The sequence below is a fragment of the Leiobunum rupestre genome, chromosome 4 (genome assembly GCF_980474605.1).
Source record: "Leiobunum rupestre chromosome 4, qqLeiRupe1.1.hap1, whole genome shotgun sequence".
Taxonomy (NCBI): domain Eukaryota; kingdom Metazoa; phylum Arthropoda; class Arachnida; order Opiliones; family Sclerosomatidae; genus Leiobunum; species Leiobunum rupestre.
The window spans coordinates 30415278-30425331 of NC_143387.1; positions in this window are offsets into that span (position 1 = coordinate 30415278).

A 10054-nucleotide genomic window follows, 5' to 3' on the forward strand; every position below is an offset into this window, starting at 1 on the left:
AAATTTGTCTCGGTAATGGCAGCACTAAACGACGTTCGACCAAAATGAAACTGAGCGTCCCGAGCTGGGAAACCGAAATTTTCCCCTCCAGAAACACTTTTATCCTCCAAGGTTAAAACAATGGTTGACATGGACTTGTGGGCCGCTCGCCCTTTGGGGCTAGTTTCGCAACCGACTGGTGCTGGTTTTTAGGAAGTATCGTCCATTCTCGTACTAGCCGCTATCACGGAGAAAAAGTAATGGGAAAAAGGGCTAAAGGGAGGTCGACACCACAGCTTTCTTCGAGCATCAAAGTCACTATTTACCGAGCAAGAATCCTCGCTACCTTCTACTGGCTGCACTAGATTAGTCGCCTGCGCGATTACACTTGGTCCTACCACTACCTCCGACTTCGGTCAGCCAATGGCTGGTAACTGGGCTTAGGCTCAGAGGTGATCCTTCGATTTCGAGGAGCATGTTTTTTGGTGTTCCAATGGACTCGTTTCACTCAAAGCAATTTTTTTCGCTTGTTCCTTCTTAGCTCGAGAATAAAATCGCTTGAAAGTTTTTCCATTTCTCTCTCAATCTGAGTGATATCAATTGATGGTTCGAGGATATTCACAATCGAGATAAATCAATTTCGAGCTAGTCAATGAGTTACCAAATTTCGAAGCTATCCCGATTCTAGAATATTCATTTGCGATATTATTTTCCCCCTTCTCCAACACTTGTCAAACATAAGCTGAAGAGAAAAGTGACATGATTACCAAAAGTGTGCTAGTTCCTATACTTTCCAATGCTAAAGATTTAATGAATGCTGCTATCGAGATAGACCACATAGAAGGCTAGGCTAGATTGGATGATGGGCACCCTTTCTAGTTTGTTCTTTCGTTATTTGTATTAAAACGTAAATAGATGGCGGTAGCGTTTCCGTCGAGTGGGAAAAAATCAACCAGCCTGCTAGCCTTCCCCAGTGCTACCTTAAAGTTATCGAAGCTCCCGCCAGGCGACACTATTTTTCCTTTTGAACTTCATTCCCTCCCCAATTAATACCCTCCCTCCTAGCGTCCAAACTTTTAATATTCATATCACATCGTTGAATCTAGCTTAAATTATAATTAATTATTATTATAAGTAACGAAAAAATCCGGTAACCATTTTCCCTAAAACAAAATTAAGTTTGCTTATGATAATAATAATAAATAAAGTAATATGATGGGGCGTAATATTTAATGAATGTAGATTAATGTAGTAGGTTATTTTTTAAAGAAATAGATGGCACTAGTGCATCGGCACGTATTTATTTCAGAGCAAAAAGTATATATGAAGTAGAAATATAGCTCTGGTAGGAACTCACTGTAAATGTTTCCTGTTTATGATAGGTCTCTGAATTTTTGAATAGACTCTCTGAAGTATGTAGATCATTGTACGATATGGACTCCAAAACAATTTGGCCCCAAAATGCATTAATGCAACAATTTTATTTTTTTGGTACACGGCTCAAAGGCAGGGATTTACAATATTTCGTAAAATATTAGTGACAGAGTTGTAGAATTTTTTTGTGGTGGTAGCTGAAAATACACTTAATTAAATAAGATATGGAAACCATCCAGGTTCGCCGTCTAATTTGTTTAATTAAATATTAATTAAAACGTTGTCGAAGTCATTTTGCTAGGAGCGTGCGTCCTCCTTCTAGCCTACTTTCAACAGCTGCACTGCTTCCTATGAGGCGGGGGGGGGGGGGGGCGGAATAAAGGTTTACAAGTTTTTGGTGTATATAGCGGGGCCTTCACACCAGGCGCGCAATTAAAAAACAAATAAAACATAAAAGAAAAATAATAAAAAGCTCGAAGTACACTGTACAAATGGTAGAATTATACCAAAAACAAAGGAAAACAAAATAAGGAAACCGAGCAGAATGTCAATGCACCGCACGTCGCAGAATAGCACAGGTGGCCATAATAATGTCCATATGACCTCCATGTACTGCTTTAAGAACTCCCACTAGAGTGCTCGGAAGATTGCGCTTCTGGAGCGCTGAAACCAGCGCTGGGCGACGCCCAGTGTGATAGGGGCAGGTGAATAAGATGTGGTGAGCATCGTCGATAGCTCCACAGTGAGTGCAAGCGGCCGTCACACTGAGGTTGAACCGGTGTAGGTTCGCGTTTGTGGGTAGGCGACCACAACCTAGTCGCGAGAGAAGGGTATCGTCCTTGCGTGAGAGTTTCAAGTTAAGTATAGTACTAGAGCCAGGAAATGAGGCTATGACCATGGACTAATTAGTGATATTGAAAACTACTAGATGGCGGTAGCCGTTTCCTTTTTGTGGTAAATTATATTCTTTTATTTTTCTAGCCCCATTTCCGGAGCTCTCGCGGAAAACTTCCAAAATTCAAACGCAGGTGTGGCTCCTTAAGATCAGTGATTTCAGAGTGGCTCGGAGCGTTTGGTCAGGCCCGGCTCCTTTGGGGGCCTTCGGCTAGAGACTGATGATTAAATGAGTGTTTCTTTCGGGCTGAAGGTGAGCGGACCTTAATTAGAGATGAGCCATTCATTTTATATTCTCAGACTATAGTTAAACCAGGATATGACTCCTCTATGCTTGAGCGTACAAACGCTTTCACCTCTCTAAAAAAACGTGAAAAAAGGCCTCCCTATATCTGAAGGGTGGAAATAAGGGGTGAACCGGAATTTAGAACAGTTTCCGGCGCTCTTTTCCGGCTAAGCATGGACAAGGTCACATGACAAGACAGGATCACGTGGTTTGTTCTAGATTTCCGCTTTCTTTAAACTTAACCGATAGATCGCGCTAGTAGTGGCGGTTTTTATTGTTGGGCGATATTTTCCGATATATGGATGAAATCTTTTATTGGCCCATGGCTAAACTGAGACGAGTGAATGATTATTTACAGCAGATAATTTTAATCTAATGGTTATGGTGTGCTATTGCGACATTTTGCAGAAATATTCCCTTTAATACCCTCCTACGCATTGTAACCCGGCCACCTGAATTAATGGCTTCAAAAGTCGCTTGATGACTTAGGCCAAAGATAATTTAAACTCGTACCCTACATTCGAATACTGAGAGCTTTCCCATTGACAGTTTTGTTACGAAGCGTTTACCCTTTTCCGACACGTGACCTCAGAAAAATCGGGCTCCATCAGTTGCGGTAAGGCGCAAACCATGGAGCGAATTTTTTCTGAGTTTCAGCGGGAAGTGGGTAAACGCTATCGGCATCGCGCGAGATAGTGATTTCGAATCTAGGGTACGAGTTTAAATTATCTTTGCTTAGGCCTAAGGTGGTGCCTTGGGTATTAGCCTAGCTGATAATTAATAAGAGTTCTAATTATTATGGTAGATCTAGTTAATACGGTTCCAAAAAAAATGTGATTTATAAGAAAAATTCTTAAAATTAGTTTTTTTCTTCAAACGCTGTCCTACGAAACTGCGATACGGTCACTACTGGCCGTAGCTTATGTGATTTAGTCATCATGGCTTATGCTATAGACACGGCCTGAACAGTAGATTCAACGTACATGCGCACCTAGCGGGAATAAGTGGTTAATTCGAAGGACCAGTAAATATATATTTTTCCGATCATGCAAGGGCCTTGATTAATTACGTAGGTAGTGATTGAGCTGAGCGTGAGAGAGCTAAAGCAGTACTCAATTCGATATTCAGCGAACGAGAGAACATAAACTTACCTTAGAAAGAGATGAGTTATCAGTAAATGCGTTTGATCTAAGACGGACATTATCTGAACCGCTCTTGAGAAGAGACTGAGAGACAGAAATATCAGGTTAACTTGGTACGGTTTGTGAGCTGAGATTGAATTTTCAAAAAATGCCCATCTCTACTCAAGATTTGTAGCTCTATTACAGCACCGGCCCTAGGGCAGTGCGAACGGTGCGACCGCACCGGGCGCCGTCATAGGTGGGGGCGCCGAAACGGGATCGGGAAGACGGGACCAATAACTTTTGCCCGCAAGACGGCGCCACAATGAGATCTCGCACCACCAGAAAAACTTGCTGGGGCCGCTACTGCTCTATTAATATGTGGGGAGAGGGGCAGAAATGTTTTCATTTAAGGGGCCACAGAATCGTTTGAATTTTGAGAGTAGAGCTACAGAAACACATGTTTTGGTAATCGGGAAGGTATATCTGACTCACGTTATGGAAGGTGTGGATCTACCGGAAATTTTGCCCAAATATTTCAAACGATTATGTGGCCCTTTAATATACCTACACCCTTTAGAAATCGTTATCGATACTGAAAATTTCATAGCTCCGAGACCTTTATAACGGTAAGAATTGTAAATGTTATATTAATACGTTGATCAAGGTTCTCACTTACAAGGAGTCTACCCGAGGTGTAACACACCGATTTTGTTAAAACTCGGGGTTAAGTAGGCCTTAATGAATCATGAAAGGCCCCCTTGGAAAACTTTCCAAACATTAAAAAAATTTTAAAATGCAAAAACTAGATAACAATTTATCAAAATTGACGAAAAAAAAAATAAAATTGATCAAAATTTTATCAATTTGATGAAAATGGGTAAAAATGCAAATGATTTGATAGAAAATTAATAAAAATGAATTTTATTGATAAAAAAATCTTAAATGTGATAAAAATCAATTGTGTTTATCAAATTGATAGAATGAGATATACTTGACCAACTTTTGAAATAGTGATTAATTTTGATAAAATTTAATATAATTAATAAAAATATTGATTCACTTTGATAAATCTTAATAAAATTAATAAAAATTGACAAAATTGATAAAATTTAATAAATTAAAAAAAAATATTGATTAACTTTGATAAAACTTAATAAAATTAATAAAAATTCATATATTTAATATAATATGCTATAAATTTTAATAAAATCGATATATTTGAACACTTTTTGATTTTTGTCAATTTGATAAAAATGGATAAAAATAGATATAATAATAAATATAATTCCATTGCAAAAATATTGTGCAAATAACATTAGATAGTTGAGTCAAATGGTATATTTATTCACTTTGTTCTATAAATCTATTAATGTTCCGTAAGTTCCACGCCACACTTTACCAATATCGGTTGTTTCGACCGACGTCAATCTGCCAGAACGAAAATTGGAAAAGTTCATTTTTGGCTAAGGTAGAGAACGCGAAGATAGAAAAAGAATGTTGGACTAAACTAAAGAAACATAAGTTTAACTGTTATATCCCATTTCTACTAAGAAAATGACAAAGGGAGAATTATTTCAAAGAATGATACCAAGTATAGACAAAGGGAGAATTATTTCAAAGAATGATACAAAGTATAGACGTGTAATGGAACTATTTATTTCTAAACATTACCGTATTTCGCGTTTAACTTTCTTCATTCGTTTCCTGTAATGTCACCTTTCGGGCCGAATTGCGCCAATATGACAAGGCATAATTATTTCAAACTGCTATTATTAAATCTAGGTTAAATTACCTATCGAATGATACAAAGTGTAGGCGTGTACGTCCTAAATAACGTGAACTATTAATTTCTAAACATTACCGTATTTCGCGTTCAACCTTTTTCATTCGTTTTTTGTAATGTCACTTTTCGGGCCGAATTGCGCAAAAATGACAAGGCAGAATTATTTCAAACTGCTATTATTAAATCTAGGTTAAATTACCTATCGAATGATACAAAGTGTAGGCGTGTACGTCCTAAATAACGTGAACTATTAATTTCTAAACATTACCGTATTTCGCGTTTAACTTTCTTCATTCGTTTCCTGTAATGTCACCTTTCGGGCCGAATTGCGCCAATATGACAATGCAGAATTATTTCAAACTGCTACCTTTAAATCGAGGTTATATTACCTATCGAATGATACAAAGTGTAGGCGTGTACGTCCTAAATAACGTGAACTATTAATTTCTAAACCATACCATATTTCGCGTTTAACTTTCTTCATTCGTTTCCTGTAATGTCACCTTTCGGGCCGAATTGCGCCAATATGACAAGGCAGAATTATTTCAAACTGCTACCTTTAAATCGAGGTTAAATTGCCTATCGAATGATACAAAGTGTAGGCGTGTACGTCCTAAATAACGTGAACTATTAATTTCTAAACATTACCGTATTTCGCGTTCAACTTTTTTCATTCGTTTTTTGTAATGTCACTTTTCGGGCCGAATTGCGCAAAAATGACAAGGCAGAATTATTTCAAACTGCTATTATTAAATCTAGGTTAAATTACCTATCGAATGATACAAAGTGTAGGCGTGTACGTCCTAAATAACGTGAACTATTAATTTCTAAACATTACCGTATTTCGCGTTCAACTTTTTTCATTCGTTTTTTGTAATGTCACTTTTCGGGCCGAATTGCGCAAAAATGACAAGGCAGAATTATTTCAAACTGCTATTATTAAATCTAGGTTAAATTACCTATCGAATGATACAAAGTGTAGGCGTGTACGTCCTAAATAACGTGAACTATTAATTTCTAAACATTACCGTATTTCGCGTTTAACTTTCTTCATTCGTTTCCTGTAATGTCACCTTTCGGGCCGAATTGCGCCAATATGACAATGCAGAATTATTTCAAACTGCTACCTTTAAATCGAGGTTATATTACCTATCGAATGATACAATGTGTAGGCGTGTACGTCCTAAATAACGTGAACTATTAATTTCTAAACATTACCGTATTTCGCGTTTAACTTTCTTCATTCGTTTCCTGTAATGTCACTTTTCGGACCGAATTGCGCCAATATGACAAGGCAGAATTATTTCAAACTGCTATTATTCAATCTAGGTTAAATTACCTATCGAATGATACAAAGTGTAGGCGTATACGTCCTAAATAACGTGAACTATTAATTTCTAAACATTACCGTATTTCGCGTTTAACTTTCTTCATTCGTTTCCTGTAATGTCACCTTTCGGGCCGAATTGCGCCAATATGACAAGGTAGAATTATTTCAAACTGCTACTATTAAATCTAGGTTAAATTACTTATCGAATGATAGAAAGTATAGACGTGTACGTCCTAAATAACGTGATCTATTAATTTCTAAACATTACCGTATTTCGCGTTTAACTTTCTTCATTCGTTTCCTGTAATGTCACCTTTCGGGCCGAATTGCGCCAATATGACAGGGCAGAATTATTTCAAACTGCTACTATTAAATCTAGGTTAAATTACCTATCGAATGATAGAAAGTGTAGGCGTGTACGTCCTAAGTAACGTGAACTATTAATTTTTAAACCATACCGTATTTCGCGTTCAACTTTTTTCATTCTTTTTTTGTAATGTCACCTTTCGGGCCGAATTTCTCAAAAATGACAGGGCAGAATTATTTCACGTTATTTTTATTTTAAACCAATTGGTTTCGCTTTTATATCGAGGTTAATTATAATAATACGGTTATCGTAACACTATAATTTTCTTTGATAATAAAAGTTACTGATGGCGCACGCCGCGTAAAGGCTTGGTTTGTGTGGCCTGTAGAAATCTTGAGAAAAATATCTTGACAAATGATTGCCATTGAATTTTAATCAATATTTCTACAGATATGTTATGTTCTGTTTTTTGGGACAGAATATAACATATCCCCTCCCAACCCATGAATTCGAAAGATGTTTGTTAGAAGCCTGTCATCTCCGTGACATTTGTTGTTGAGAAGCATGTCGCCTCATTGGGTTTTGTTGAGAAGCATGTCGCCTCTGTGGGTTTTGTTGAGAAGCATGTCGCCTCTGTGGGTTTTGTTGAGGAGCATGTCGCCTCTGTGGGTTTTGTTGAGGAGCATGTCGCCCATGTGGGTTTTGTTGAGAAGCATGTCGCCTCTATGGGTTTTGTTGTGAAGCATGTCGCCTCTGTGGGTTTTGTTGAGAAGCATGTCGCCTCTGTGGGTTTTGTTGAGAAGCATGTCGCCTCTGTGGGTTTTGTTGAGAAGCATGTCGCCTCTGTTGGTTTTTTTTAGAAGTATATTACCTCAATAGATGGTTCCGGAGACATTTGTCGGTCACTTAGCCAATAAAACTATACCCCTCTATAATATTATGTGCGATTTTCAGTACAACACCTACCACCCATATACATGTATTAGAAAGGTTCCGTCGTTAGTACTTAGGCTCGAAAACTAGTTATTTCGGGATGTTTTCGCGACGAAGCCGTCATTTTCTGACAGTTTGTCAAAGAACTCATGTTTCGATTTTCGATTTTCACCTCTGGCAGCCGAGATCAAGGTAATTTTGTGGGTCGAAAAGCCTAAACGAGAGATCGTTGTCAAACTTTCACGTGAAGGTTACTTTTTCGAAGCGAAAGCACCGAGAAAAAACTGGCCCCTTAAACCAGTGAAATTGATCAAAATTATTTCATTTGTATATTTTCTATTTCTGATTGAAAGCTAGCGCGAAATTTCTAAATATCGTTACTAGTTATGTTAATTTGTTCCGATAAATTTTCTGATAAGCATTTAGCGTATAGGCAAATAGCTGGTCCGCAGTTGTAGAAAAAAGGTTGACAGGATAAGTTAATGTTCGACGCCGTTATCCACTTGGCTGGCGTAAGTTTAAAATGTTTTTGAACGCAAGTGAAATAACGAACCAATTGATCTACCTCATTTCGATGTTTTCCTTTATAAGGAGCTCTTTCCTCGTCGATGAAGTAGTCGTATTCGCAATAAGAGTCGTAAACAGTAATTTTGAACACGTCTTTTTTGATCAATTTCACGGTTGCCAGAAAGAAATGATTTTTTTTTACCATAACAGGAATAAACGTTACTTCTCTGGTCTTAAATCTGTTAATCTTCTTTAAAAAATACTGGAAATAAAAGTGTAATTGATTTTCTGAAAGTGTGCTTAAATCGTCTATAAATTTCGCAATGGAAGTGTAAAAATTAGTTTTTAAATATTGATTCTTTGAAAAGCGCCCTCTAATAGTTTGAAAATAACCGTTTACCATAAATACCGTAAAACATTTATTAGACGCGATTTTAGCTAATTGTTTTTGTCCTAAAAGGAATTGTTTTATCCCACTAGTTTCGTCGTCGGAGTCAGAATCTAAAACCATATGTTCCGCGTTTTCAAGTACCACCAGTGTAGAGTAATTATTTCCGGATTCGGAAACCTCCTCTCCTGATTCGCAAATTTTCTGAACAGTTATTTCTGAATCAGGAAAGTCATTTACCCTTTCGGGTAATTCTTTTCCGGATTCAAAAATTTTCTCTGTGAAAATTTCCTTTTCGGATTCGGAAATTTGCTCCTCCGTAAATAAAGTTTTCTGTAGAATTATCTTAGCCAATTTTTTTGGAGGTGTTGTTAAATTGTTATCATTTACCCTTTTAGAACCATTTCTCGCGCCCCTTTGCAAAATTTCGCCCAATGGTTTTCCCGGCTTACTTTGATATCCCCTTAAATTCTTCCCGACGATGTCCGATTCCCCCCTTTCACGTTGCGGCGTATGCTTAAATTTTTCCTCCAATTGTTCGAATGGTCTTTTTCTGTTTTGATTTGGAATTACTTTCCTAGAGAGTTTAAGATATTCTAAGTATAAATTATGGTTAAATTCGTTTAATTTTGAAACAAGCGCGTCTACTCGTAACCGATTGTAACACAGTGCCTGACTTTTTAAAACTCTGTTGTAGCCCTCGATGTGCCCCTGGGTGGTTGCTTCTTGGTCAATGTAATTAACTTGCCCTTTTAAAAAATCATTTCGAGGATTGTATGACGACGGAACCTCTCCCTGAAAGTGTCTACTTAAATCCCCCGTTAAAACCCTGGTCCATAAAACAAAAGTAGGAAAATAATTTTTTTGCATATATTCGTAAAATCTGATACCGTAACTAGGATTATCGACCATGTCATTAGCTGTCACGTGTTTCTGGATGTCAGCGCGTACAGTTTCTACAATTTTGTCGCACATAACTTTAAAAAATTTGTTACTTCCTCCCCGCAACCAAAACTCCTCTTCGTTTTTCGGATAACGCGGCTTAGCGGTGTCACCAGCTTCAGCTAAAACCTCTTCAGATACTACAATTAAATCGCTGTCTACGTAATCGGCTATCAAAAGATCATTACGCGGAACTTGGGATCCAAT